The following is a 13,666-nucleotide window of genomic DNA, read 5'->3' as shown; positions in this document are numbered from 1 at the left end:
ACTGCATTGTATTTCAATACATTTACTTGAATACGTGTTCGACAGCATGTTATCAAGTTGCATTTCACATGACATTCTAGATAGCCGAGCCTATCTTAGTTGCATTTTGCATGTGTTGCATTAGCCATCTTAACATGAACTAGGATCATGTATGATTTCTAACTAGTTCTCTATTTTGGCTCGGAGTACACTGTGAGTGTTTACGCTTTAGCCTACTGCATGAGATGTGTATGTTTCCATGTTTAGCATGCTTACCATGAGGCTAACTGCTTAAGTGTTTAACTGCCTTAATGTCTTTGGGTGAAGGTTGGATTGCTTGAATTGGAACAATTCATTGAAATCCTCGTCTTAGCCTACTTGCGAGTAGCAAACTTTAAACCATTTTCAATCGAACGAACATGAAATGTTTTGTTTCAACTTAGGGGATCTAGTCTATACTTGTATGCTGTGCACATCACATAGTAATCCTAGGTTAATAACCGGATTAAGAACACATGTGTTTTCAATAACAAAATATCATGTAAGTAAAGGTTGATCTTTGATCGGGCGAACGGGGGTGCTCATTGCATGACCTTCCCCTCTCGTACCCAAGTTCCCGAGCCGAGGCAACTTTGGTGATGACGGATACGTGGCCTTAGGCACGAGTCAGGGTTTCCTAAATTTCCCCATAATAAAACATTTAGGTGGCGACTCTGTATCTGGCAAAGCAGTCCATGTTTGGCACTTCTTTATAAAAATTAGTTTTTCAAAACAATTTGTCAGATTTGGACTCTTTGGTGATTTATCGGTCTTGCATTACACAAGTCCTAACTGTAGTAGCTAAGAACAAAACGATTTGTGCCCTCGCGCACGGAGCGGAGTTCCGGGCGGTCTATAGTTTCTAGTGACTTCGCTGGGGACTTAGAGAACTTGAGTTGAACTCATGATATCTTGTTTTTACTACACTTATGTGTTCCTTTGCATTGTATTTGCATTGTCGCGCCTAAGTCACAGTGTTCGCCGTATGCTATTCCTGAACGGTCTGCCGGAGGCTGCGTGCCATGAGGCAGATCGGTTATGGGCTCTGCCACGATGGGAACACAAACCTCGGTTGTTACCGAGACACCCTTTTTGACCATTCGACCTAGTGCATATTAGAAACCATAGTGACTATTCCAAACTAGGATAGGTTGCTTATCTGGTTGTAGGTTGTTTGAAACCGCTGCGTGCGTAGTGAAACCTTAGCCCCTGACAAAATAGGACAGGGAAACCCTACCCCTCCATAGGGGTGTTTTGGTTCTCATTTGCTTGCTATGTGCTTTTAGAGTGTGCCTCTACAGGGAATGCATGTATCAATTTGCAAGTCTGGGTATCAGGCCTAAGAGCATCAGTATTTTGGGAACCAGTTTTACCTAAGGGTATCAGTTTACAAGCAGAATTTTGGAGCAGAATTTAGTAGAGAGCACAGTCATTCAGCTATGCTTATATCTGTTATGGTGAAATCAAGCTGAGATGCTGTCTATTTTCTCTTTTGCAGGGTAGTCTTGGAACCATACCTTCAGAAGGCTCCAAATATCCCCCCAGTACATTGGACTTGTGCTGATAGACTTTATCAGGTTAAAGATTCAGTTCAGAGCAGCCAGTGTTTTCCTTCCCTGAGGAAAGGCAGAGAAAGGCCAATCAAGGCTCACCAGTTCATCTAATCCGTTAGTCACCAGTCACATCATCTCTGTTCAATTCAGCAGACTCATGATGACGCAGAGTTCGGAAGAGGCTGTGGCCATGGTAGCAGTATTAAACCAGGAAATCGCCATGCAGGGTGAGACCAATACTGAAATGCAGCGCCCATCCGGGGTACCTACCACACATCCAGTCTTGGAACCCCAATCATCTCAAACCCGTGAGCCCATTACTTTTGAGTTGATAGGAATGATCGGCGATCTTTAGAGAACTGTGGCTGACCTAGCCTTTAGACTATCGGCTCCACCATCGACCACCTCACATGCCAGAAATTTCACACTAGAAGACTCCCCACTCCTGGGGCGAATTGTAATTGAAATTGGCCAACCTGAAGCCACCCCAAGTTTGGGCAATAACATGTCGACAACAACAGGGCTCCGCTCTGATGTAGCGACCCAAACCTTCGACCATGCTGAGGCAAGTGGAAAGAACAAGGTATGGGCAGACATTGATCCCTATAAACACCTACTGTGGGCTGTTGAGGTTTTGAAAGCCGAAGGACTGGACAAGCAGCAAGTGCTCACAGTTGTTGCAAAAACTGTGGATGATGCTTTTGTCACTCAGAATGAGAGCAGTTCGAATCAAGAAGCAAACCGGGAGAAGGGCCGTCGTACCAGAAATGATCCTATTAGCTTTAATCTTGCACTCAGAACAGATCAGAAAACCAAGTCAGCACGTGCTGACCCCTTTGCTAGTGCAGTCAGCAAAAATTCACAAACCTTGAAGTATCTACCCCGAGGTCGCAGGGTCTTCTATGCCCTCTATATGCCTTTATCCAAGGCTCTTCAAATCTTTGTTGAAAAAGGCCATCTCAAACCCCTCGAGCCTCGACCCCTCCCTGGTCGTCTTCCACCCGGTCATGATGCTACCTAATACTGTGCCTATCATCAACATACCGGTCATAGCACCGATAATTGCTTTATCTTCGCCACGAAGTACAGGATTTGTTTGACAGCAAGGTCATCATCCCACCAAGCTCAGCAAAGTCTATCGTCATTGGATCAGTGAACCTGGGGGATAATGTGATGTGATCGGGGGATGAACCACTTGCAGGCGGCGCTCAGTTTACTCCAGGTGTGGCGTATGGCATGCACTGTTTTGAGCATTTGCGAATGCTAGTTATTTTACTTTCTGACTTGGGTATTGAGTCAGTTTTGTTATTTTGTTTTGAGTCTGTCTCGTTGTTTTGAGTCTGTCTTTTCATACTGAGTCAGTTGGGTCTGTCTTGTTGTATCGAGTCAGTCTTGTTTTGTTAGAGTTAGGTGATTTCGGGGGTGTTACCTCCGATATCACTTGCTTGTTTTGTGTTTCTCTTTTACACCCACTCTTTTGAGTCTGTTTTTGTCTTGGAGCCAGTTACACCAGAAGATTTGAATGAAACAGTAGTGATTTTCACGCTTTTGTGCTTAGAGCCAGTTATGCCAGAAGTTTTGAATGAAACGGCAGTGCTTTTTATCTGCTTTTCTGTGCCTTGGAATTATTGCATTGACCTAAGTTTTTCAAAACTTTTTGAACATTGTGATGAAAACAAAGAGGAAGGAATTCCTTGGGTTTTGCAAAATTTGATCAACTGAGAGAAAGAGAGGCGTGCTAAGCCCTTAATGATTAAGATCATGCTTGTTAATGTGAGTACTAAGAAAGATCCCGACTTGATGCAGATTGGTTTCGCATTGTCTTCAGCGCGAGTGACTAGTCGCTTTCTTAAAAAATTTCAAAAAATGTTTTGCGCGGTCTTGCGAAGACCTGTGTGGAATCGCTCTTGAGATTGTGCAGCCTAGGATCGCTCTCAGCCTCGAGACTCGACCCCTTTTTGCTTTCAAACCTTGAACTTGGATTTAGAATGTTCAAAGGTCTATTATAATGTGAGGCTTGTATGGCCAGATTTAAAGCAACCCATGAACCAGCAGCAAGAAAGTTAGATCAAGAAGGTCAGACGTCCTCAAAAGAAAGCTTGCAAAGCGGGATGAGAAGCAGCCCTTGAACTAGGGGCAAAAGAAAATATCAGATGTGCTCAAAGAGTCAAAAATTGGGACATTTCTCGAGTTAACGAAGATCGGCAAGAATGCCAAATCCCATAAGGGAAAAAAAAAAGTTTCGTTGAAGGACAATTGAGCTCCTATCCACCACACTGGGGGCAATTCAGCCCCCTATTGGATGGACTCCTACATCATCAGCGAGCAATAACCACTCTCCTGGATTCAGATGGCTTCGAGATCTCAAAACCATTTGACATGGACAAAGCTACACTTTTACCCTTGAGAGGCTCGTTGGGCCGAAAACCCGGAAGGGCGACCTAGGCAAAAGTTAGAGCAAAAAGAACAAAAAGAAATGAAGAAAAAAATCAAAAAAAAAAAAAAAGAAATGAAAAAAAAGAAATGAAAAATTTTGAAAAGAAATGAACAAAGAAAAGAAGAATTGAAAAGAAAGGAAGAACATAGCTCGCAAGGTTGAAAACCCGGAAGGACAGCCTTAGCAAAAGTTAGAGCGCAAAAGGAGAGGTTAATACCCGAGTGTACCTAACCGGAACTACGTCAGGCTTGATTCCCATGTTTGGGATACGTAGGCAACTTCATTCTGAAGTCCAGCCATAAACACTTCCAAATCGTTTATGTCCATGTAATAGTTCTGATCATCTTTGTCTTTTCTGATCATTCGAGAGTTCGGTTGTGATCATCACTTGGAGGACTGATTACAGTATGCTGCGGTGCCATTCAAACAAGGGGTAACTTTCCATTGCCGTGCATCGCCATTTAGACAAGGGGCACTTTTCCATTGTTTTGGATCTGAGGTTGCGCAACTCAAGAGTAAATTTCGTGTTGGTCGAGCAGTAGCCATTTGTAAAAATAGTTTTTGAGAATTTTTACTGAGGTTGACTAATTCTCTCGAAAATTATTCCATCTTTTCCAAAACTGGACCATTTCTTGGACCCAAAAAAGGAAAATTTTCAGTGCTCACAACCTGACTTGCATGATTTTGAATCAGAAAATTGAAAAGTATGTTAATCTAACTCTCATATTGATCAAAATTGTTTTCGTAGAAAACCAAACCAAAAAATGGTCAAAATGATGAACTATGAGCACAGTTGAGTCAGGTGTTCTGTCTTTTCCCATTGTCAACATGCTTGCCAAAAAGGGCACTCTGCTTGCCAAAAAGGACACTGTAGACGTCCCCCGAACGCCCCAGGAGGGTGAGTCCCGTTCTGTTCATTTTTATTGGGGTCACTACAGCTCAGGACTCTCAAAATTTGTCACGGTTCTAAATCTGAACCAATCCGGCAAATCGTTTTGAGAAAACAGATTTTTGAAAGAAGTGCCAAACATGGACTGCTTTTCCAGATACAGAGTCGCCACCTAAATATTTTATTTTTGGGAAATTTAGGAAACCCTGACTCGTTTGCCTAAGGCCACGTGTCCATCATCACCAAAGTTGCCTCGGCTCGGGAACTTAGGTACGATTGGGGAAGGTCACTTCGTGAGCACCCCCGCTCGCCCTGTCAGAGACCGGCCTCTACTAACCATGATATCTATTTTTGAAAACATTGTATGTTCTTATTCCGGTTATTAGCCTAGGTTACTATGTGATGCGCACAGCATACAAGTATAGACTGAGTCGCCTGAATTGGAACAAAACATTTCATGTTTGTTTGTTTGAAAAAATGGTTTGATGGTGCTACCCGCAGGTAGGCTAAGACGTGGATTTGCCACCTCAGGTGGGCTTAGAAAACATGATTTTGCCACTATCTAGTGGGCTTAAAACACACATTTGATGAATTATTCCAATTCAAATAACCCAACCTTCACCCACAGGCATTCAGGCAGTTATATCACATAAGCAATTAGCCTCATGGTAAGCATGCTATTCATGGCAGTCACTCACACGCATGCAAGGATGCTAAAGCATAGAACTTACCGAGTACTCCAAGCCAAAATAGAAACTACATTAGAAATCATGCATGATCCTAAGTATACAAAAATGCCTAATGCAACACATGCAAAAATGCAACTATAGCAGGCTCGGCTATTCTAAACATGGCATATGGAATGCTACAGCTAACATGTATTCAACTTGGAATTGAAATACAAATGCAGTTAGTATGATGCGCCGAGCCCGGTGCATGCAAAACAGATGAATGAATGCAAACATGCTATCATACTGTATGCTAATTGAAATATGCCCTAATCTAACCATCATAAGCAGGTAAATAAAAGGGAAGAAAGACGTGGGGTTGGAAGACATACATCACACTCACGCACACTTATTACAATTATGCCCTCGCGTAGAGGGTCCAAATAAATATATAGTCCCGAATAAAAGAATATTACAGTCCAAATATTACAGTCCGAATAATATACAAATTCCTAATTAATTAACAAATTAACTAAGAAAACTGTAAAACTGGCGTGCAAGCCAGGGATTGCCTTGCTTCTGACGAATGATGTATGCCTGGGCTGCCTTGCGCGGAAATCCACTGGGATGCCCCAATTAGCCTCTGTTTACACTTGTTCTTGAAATGCGTGCCAGACTCTGAAAAGTTGCTGATTCTTCATTTTGCTGCAACAGAGAGCAGGAAAGGGGCATAGCAATGTATTTTCACAAATATATGCATACCTCGATCCTCGTGCCACCAATCACGCATATCGAGGCATGATGGCCGAGGAGTCGAATTGCACAATTTAATATGGGATGAATGCACATGAAAACACAACAAGACCTAACTCCATCATGGATGATCCGGAGTGTCGGTGACTTGGAATTGAGACACGTTCCGTCACTCGGAGTACGGAACGCACCTCGTTTCCCGTGCCCGGGCTAACTCCTATCCCGAACACGATGCAATATGCATGATATGCATGAGATGCAACTAAGATACAATCCTAACATACACAATGTTATGGAAATGAGATGTCTCGAAATGCGTGCACACAGGCACGCAACCGAGAAAAATGACTGAATGCGATCTAAGATACAACCTAGTATGCACTATGCTGTAAAAATGAGATACCTCGAAATGCGTGCACACGGGCACGCAAACCGAGAAAATGACATACGCAATGCAAATGACATGGAAATATGATATGGGCTTACACTAACATGAGAGAGCCTCAGCCACATTCACATAAGAGGTCGATGGATGAAAATGAAGTGCCTCGAAACGCGTGCACACGGGCACGTAAATCGAGGCAATGGCATATGCAATGTAATATGGCTAAAATCGCATATAGAATGCAACATGGACTTATCCTAACATGAGAGAGCCTCAACCACACTCACATAAGAGGCCGATGGATGAAAATGAAGTGCCTCAAAACGCGTGCACATAGGCACGCAAATCGAGGCAATGGCATATGCAATGTAATATGGTTGAAATGGCATATAGAATGCAACATGGACTTATCCTAACATGAGAGAGCCTCAGCCACACTCACATAAGAGGCCGATGGATGAAAATAAAGTGCCTCGAAACGCGTGCACACGGGCACGCAAATTGAGGCAATGGCATATGCAATGTAATAGCATGGAAAATGATATGCAAACATGCTAATGGAATTTCAGCACTGAAATGTGGGGGTAAACAGCCCCGAAATGAGGCGAAAGTGCACCCGATGCATGGAATAGTCCCGCAACATAAATTTTGGCACCCGAAATGGCCTATAGCTATACCAAATATGCACAATATGGACATGCAATGAATAGACAGTAGCAAGGCAGCCCCAAAATTAGTATTTTACCAGTTCAAAGCATGGCCAAACAGCAAACACAAATAGGGCAAAAATAGCATGCAAAAATGGCCCTAAATATGAGATAATGAAGCAACTCATAGCTGCTGACCCGAAACAGATTAGGGGCCTTCTACAATATTGAAGAGGGGCCAAAAATATTATCTTTTACAGTTTATGGTAAACCACAAAAACCAGCACAAGTATAGCTAAACTCTCATGCAAGAAATGGGCCAAAAGATGGCCAAAGCACAAAGTATACAAAACATCCATCAAAAAGCCAAAGACCCTTAATGAAACATGAATAATGGACCAAAATAAGACTATTTTTAGTTCTGTAAAATGACCAAAAACCGAAGCATAATAGGCTGCCAAGACATGCAAGAAAAGGGGACCAAAGAGGGATATAACATGAAGTGGCATATGGAGGTCCCAAACCATGAAAGGCCCTAAATGAAACATGAAGAATGGGCCAAAATAAGACTATTTTAAATGCTGTAAAATGACCAAAAACCGAAGCATAATAGGCTGCCAAGACATGCAAAAATGGGGACCAAAGAGGGATATAACATGAAGTGGCATATGGAGGTCCCAAACAGTGATGAGCCCTTCTTCAATGTTGAAGAGGGGCTCAAAATAAGCCTATTTACAGTTTACATCATGCTCCAAAACAGATCACGTATAGGCTAAAAATATCATGCAAGAAAATGGCATTCAAGGAGGATATTGAAGCAAGTGCAATATGGGGGGTTCAAACAGTGTTGAGCCCTTAAGCAAAAGTGAAAAAGAGCTCAAAAGAAGGCCACTTTCAGTTAGGGTCGAAGCTCAAAACAACAAGCATGTATGGCTAAGAAATGTTGCAAAAATAAGCTCAAAAAGGGGGAAATGGTACTCACCCTTGAAGACAAGTCTTTTGTTGCTTCTTGGCTTGAGAAGTGGTGCCTCTTAGCTGCTAGAAAGCTTCCCAAGTTGCTGGAAATGGAGTGGTGGTGGTGGTGCTTGATGGTGATGAAGAAATGAGGTGTAGGACTTGGATGTTTTGAGAAAATGAGAGAGATAGAGGGAGATTTGGATGCAAGACTTGAAGGAAATTTTTTCTAACCCTTAAAACAAATGTTGGCAGCTGGTTATAAGGACCAAGGAGAGGGGGAGCATGGAGGGAAAGGGTGGGGGAAAAGGACCAAGGCTTTTCCCCAAAAGGTGTCCCCCGGATTTAGATATTTCTGGGGGACAACAGCTATACAGCTGTAAAGTATACTTTGTGAAGATCATGACCGGCCAAGTTTCAAAGCTGCAGGTGGCCTGTCGGCCACCCCCCCTAGCCGGCTAGCTAGGGGTCAAAAAGGTCAAGTTGATTTTCTGGCCGGCCACCACAAAAAGGTGTCCTCCTAGGTCCCCTCATCACAACCCTGTGGTTTGAATTTGGAAACTGTAAAACAGGAGAGAGAATAGGCCATTTTTAGGAGGGGGTCAAAAGGGTCAGGTGGAATTACTGGCCGGCCACAAACTTTTAGGGTCCTCCCATGTGTGTACATCACAAATATGTGGTTAAAAGTTCAAGAAAATGGCCCAGGGGTGTTCAACATTGGCTCGGAATTGAGAAAAACGGGCGTCGGAGGGCGCCAGAGGATATATAACTGGTTGCTGAAACAATTGCTGGCCTCCCACCCTTCTACGGCCTTCCCGGTGATAAAACAGAGGTACCTGCCAAAAATGAACGAAAACCGATGCAAAACGAATGCTCGGGGGCCAAAACGCGCAATTCGGGGTCCCGAAAATTGCTTGTTAAACACCGAAAGTGGCATTCGACCCCGAAGTGGGTCTCTCAGACCTCAGTGTCCCTCAAAAGGGAGTAAATAAGAAGTATGCCAAAAATCAGAGCAAACGGAGACGGTTAGGCGGTCCCGAACCGAAGCACACGGCCAACGGTCCCGAAAAACCGGAAACCGGACTCCGAAATGGGCAAAATGGCCTACGGCCACAAAATGTAGCCCACGGCCACTGAGAGATGGTCTACGGGACCTCTCCCTCCCCTCAGGAAAAGAAACAGAGAAAATCGAGTCTGGTTCGCAAACCGAGGCAAGGCACAGAAGAGGGTTCGGAAGTTCGGAGGCAGGGCTCACGGCCGCGACTCTGAAACTTCTGAACGAGCACATTATGCAATATCACCAAGAGCTCAATCGGTGACGTCTGAGTCTTAAGGTCGGTCAAAAATGGGGTGTCTACAGACACTCTACCTGCCAGAAAAGGGCACAATTGAAGTTAACAGCAAAGGGTAAAAAGCACTTACATCCTCCGAGCAGCGAGGTACCAAGTCAAGTGCGAAGCACAAACTGAAAAGGGAGTAGGATATTCCACTCCCTTATCCGAGAAGGTCAGGTCACATCCAAACTGGCCAAGGGCATCGTCAACCGATGTTAATTGTAGATCTGCTGCGCATCCGGTCACACCGCAACAACCCCTCTGTGGGAAAGATCATTGTTATGAGCAGAAGAATGAGAATCTGGTAGAATAACAGGGGCAAGAGCCCACAACTTTCTGCTTATCCGTCAACCACCCAGGGGAGGGATAAAAAAAATGAGAGATTGAAGAATAGAAAGATGCACGCTGAGAGAAAAAGTGAGAAAATGGCTTTTTCAGAAAACAAGAGATTGAGTGCCAGAGTGATGTGAGAATCACAAATAAGAAAGGGTGGGAAACAATACCCGAAGAAACTGGCTCCTCGTGAACTGAGAAGTCTCCCGTTGTTGGAACACATCTGAGTGTTGTGTGTGTGTTTTGTTTGTCTCGATTCTTGCTTTGAGTCATTTCGAGTGTTTCTCGATGTGTTTATGTTGTTTACTTTTTGTTTTCCTTTGTTGAGTCGTGGTGCGCTGTGTTCAGTTGTAGGCTCAATACCTAGTCGAGAACTCATTTCTCAATTTCAAAATTCAAATAAATCTCTTTGTGCTTAGAGTGCTGTGTCATTCTCCACATTTGTGCAAAACAGGATTTGTTCTTTCATAAAACTGCAGGGTTCAACCCAGGTCATATGAGAACAGTAAAACCAAGACCTATCTGAAGTTATATGGGTTCCAGACTGCAAAGCAAAAGAAAAAAGGAAAAATTGAAGCATCTGAGTTTGTTTCAATTTCAGAAAATTCTAAGATTGCGTTCCAGATATACCTCTTCAGGCCTTGTCAATGCTTCGAAGTATGAGTGTGCCTCTACCTCAAGCACAAGTTCAAGCTTGCTTCAAAGCCAGAATGACGATCAGAAGTGCTCTCCCTGAGTACCAGTTCCTACCAGAGACATCTTGGCTCTGTTTGTAATGAGTTCTTAAGAGATCAACTGCGACGGTGGAAACTAGAGTTCGAATGGCTGTGAGTTGAAGGTAAGTGTTCGAAGAACACAAGGGGAGATCCCCGTCAGAGTAGAGCGGTTCACCGCCACTCACCCTATGAGGTGCTTTCTAAAGTGCCGCTTTGTTTGTTTATTGCATTCCCTAAACATCATGCCCTACATTGCTTGTAACATGTTGTAACATGAATCATATCATCGCACTTATTGCATTTATTTGCATCTTGTGTTATCTTGTATCGTTTATCCGTTCACGCTGTGCAGCGTTTAGGATCGTTGTCCTCCAGGGCTTTCTTAGGACGCGTGATGCGCGAGCCTGGGCGTGTTTTATCTCAGGTTACGTCGTGTACACACCTGGGTGCTTGTTTTCGTACCTCTTCTCACGATTTCAGCGTCGTTAGAGTTTGTTCCTTCCTCACACGATTTCAGCGTGTTTGGAATTTATTTACCTCTTCTCACGATTTCAGCGTGGTTAGAGTTTGTTTCTTCCTCACATGATTTCAACGTGTTTGGAATTTGTTTACCTCTTCTCACGATTTCAGCGTGGTTAGAGTTTGTTCCTTCCTCACACGATTTCAGCATGTTTGGAATTTGTTTACCTCTTCTCACGATTTCAGTGTGGTTAGAGTTTGTTCCTTCCTCACATAATTTTAGTGTGTTTGGAATTTGTTCACCTCTTCTCACGATTTCAGCGTGGTTAGAGTTTGTTCCTTCCTCACACGATTTCAGCGTGTTTGGAATTTGTTTACCTCTTCTCACGATTTCAGCATGGTTAGAGTTTGTTCCTTCCTCGCACGATTTCAACGTGTTTGGAATTTGTTTACCTCTTCTCACGATTTCAGCATGGTTAGAATTTGTTCATTCCTCACACGATTTCAGCGTTTTTGGAATTTGTTTACTTCTTCTCACGATTTCAGCGTGATTAGGTTTTGTTTGGAATTTATCTCAGGTTGCGTCATGCACGCACCTGGGCGGTTGTTTGTGGACCACTTCTCACGATTTCAGCGTGATTTAAGTGTGCCTTTCCTCACACGATTTCAGCGTGTTTGGAATTTATCTCAAGCTGCGTTGAGCACGCTCCTAATTAGTTGCTTTAGGATTTGTTTTTCCTCCTCTCATGATGCCAGCATGGTTGGAATAAGTTACCCTTTGGATTTTGTCGCGCTATTTTGCGCATCGCACTATTTTGTGCACCTTACTTGCATTGAGCATGCATTTTGTCGCACTGTTTTGCGCATCGCACTGTTTTGTGCAGTTTACATTCGCGCTATCTTGCGCACTCACCTGCATTTATTAGTGCATTGCATTGTTCGCGCTTTCTTGCGCATCTCACCTGCATATGTTAGTGCATTGCATTGTTCACGTTTTCTTGTGCATTTTTCCTACACTTGTTAGTGCGTTGTATTGTTATGCACTATTCACTTGCATTGCTATGCATATTTCCATCGGCATTGTGTATGCATACGTTTATTTCCTATTGGAATTATACCATGATATAACGTTGAACATGTGTTTCTAACTATATTGTACATGTTAAGTCCTTTCTTATGCAGGCACGATATTGTATGTACGGTTTATTTGAGGATGATGCGACCAGACGATATTGTATGTACGGTTCATTTGAAGCTGGCGCGACCAGACAATATCGTATGTACGGTTCATTCAAAAGAAGTTCCGACGCAGTGAGAATTACATAATTCTCTTACATCCTTTCTGCATGAAATGTAGTTTGATTCGTATTCGCTTGCTTAAACTGTTGCATTTATTGTGCATAATTGCTTCATTACAGCTCTCTTTGCATGATCATAAATTATGTTCGGTATTGTGCATGTCATTTGCATTTTGCCCCTGCCTGCGGGCGCATCTCTTTGTTATCGTGCCTGTTTGCCTAAGTCTTCAGCCTTGTCAAAAATGGGTCGTCTCTGGGTTTTGACATTCACTCTCGTCATCTTATGACTTCCGAGTTCTGTCAAAGAGGGGCAACTGTAGACACCTCATTTTTGATCGACTTTAAGACTCAGACGTCATCGATTGAGCGCTCGGTGATAGTGCATGTTTGTGCTCGTTTTGAGTTTCCAGAGTTTTCGGCCGAGTGCCTTGCCTCCGGGCCTCTGAACTCTTTGTGCTTTGGCTCAGTTTGTGGACCGAACCTTGTTTTCTCTTCCCTGGAGGGAGGGAGAGGTCTTGTAGACCATCCTTTTGTGGTTGTAGACCACTTTTTGCAGTCGTAGACCACTTTTTCTGCTTGGAGACTAGTTTCCGATTTTCATAGCCTTCGGCCGCGCGCCTTGTCTCGGGACCGCTTAACGTTCTCCGTTTGGCTTGGCTTTCGAAACATGCCTTATTGCCATGGCCTAGAGGGCCACTGTGTTCTGGGAGACCACTTTTGGTGCCCGTAGACTAGTTTTTGAGGCTCCCGGTTGCGCGCCTTGCCTCCCGGACTCTTGTCTTGCATCTTTTTTGGTTTGTCTTTGGTGCAAACCTTGTTTTCCTTGTTTGGAAGGTAGTATAAGGGTGAGAGACCAGTTCTTCCCCTTGGAGACCACTTTCCTTCCTGCCAGCCAGTTTTCTAGTCGGCCAACTGGTTTTCTTGGTATTTGGACCACCTTTTCTGGTCGGCCACCACACCACTGCCTTGCTTTCATGCTACATACCATCTCTCCCCCATGGCCGACCGCTTTCTTCCCTGGCCGACCACTTCCACTGGTTGGCCGACCAGTGCAAGTAGCTAACCGGCCACTTCAAGTGGTCAATAGCTTTCCATCACCTTTTTGGAGATATTTTTTAGCCAGCTGTAACAGCTGGAGGGCACAGAAGTGATCCTCTATACACGTGTATGGAGGGATGGCTTTAGGCCTAAGCTTGTCCAACAAGCTTAACCCTTGGTTCTC

Source organism: Camellia sinensis, chromosome 9 (genome assembly GCF_055761805.1).
Source record: "Camellia sinensis isolate YWXY chromosome 9, ASM5576180v1, whole genome shotgun sequence".
Taxonomy (NCBI): Eukaryota; Viridiplantae; Streptophyta; class Magnoliopsida; order Ericales; family Theaceae; genus Camellia; species Camellia sinensis.
This window is presented reverse-complemented; position numbering follows the sequence as displayed.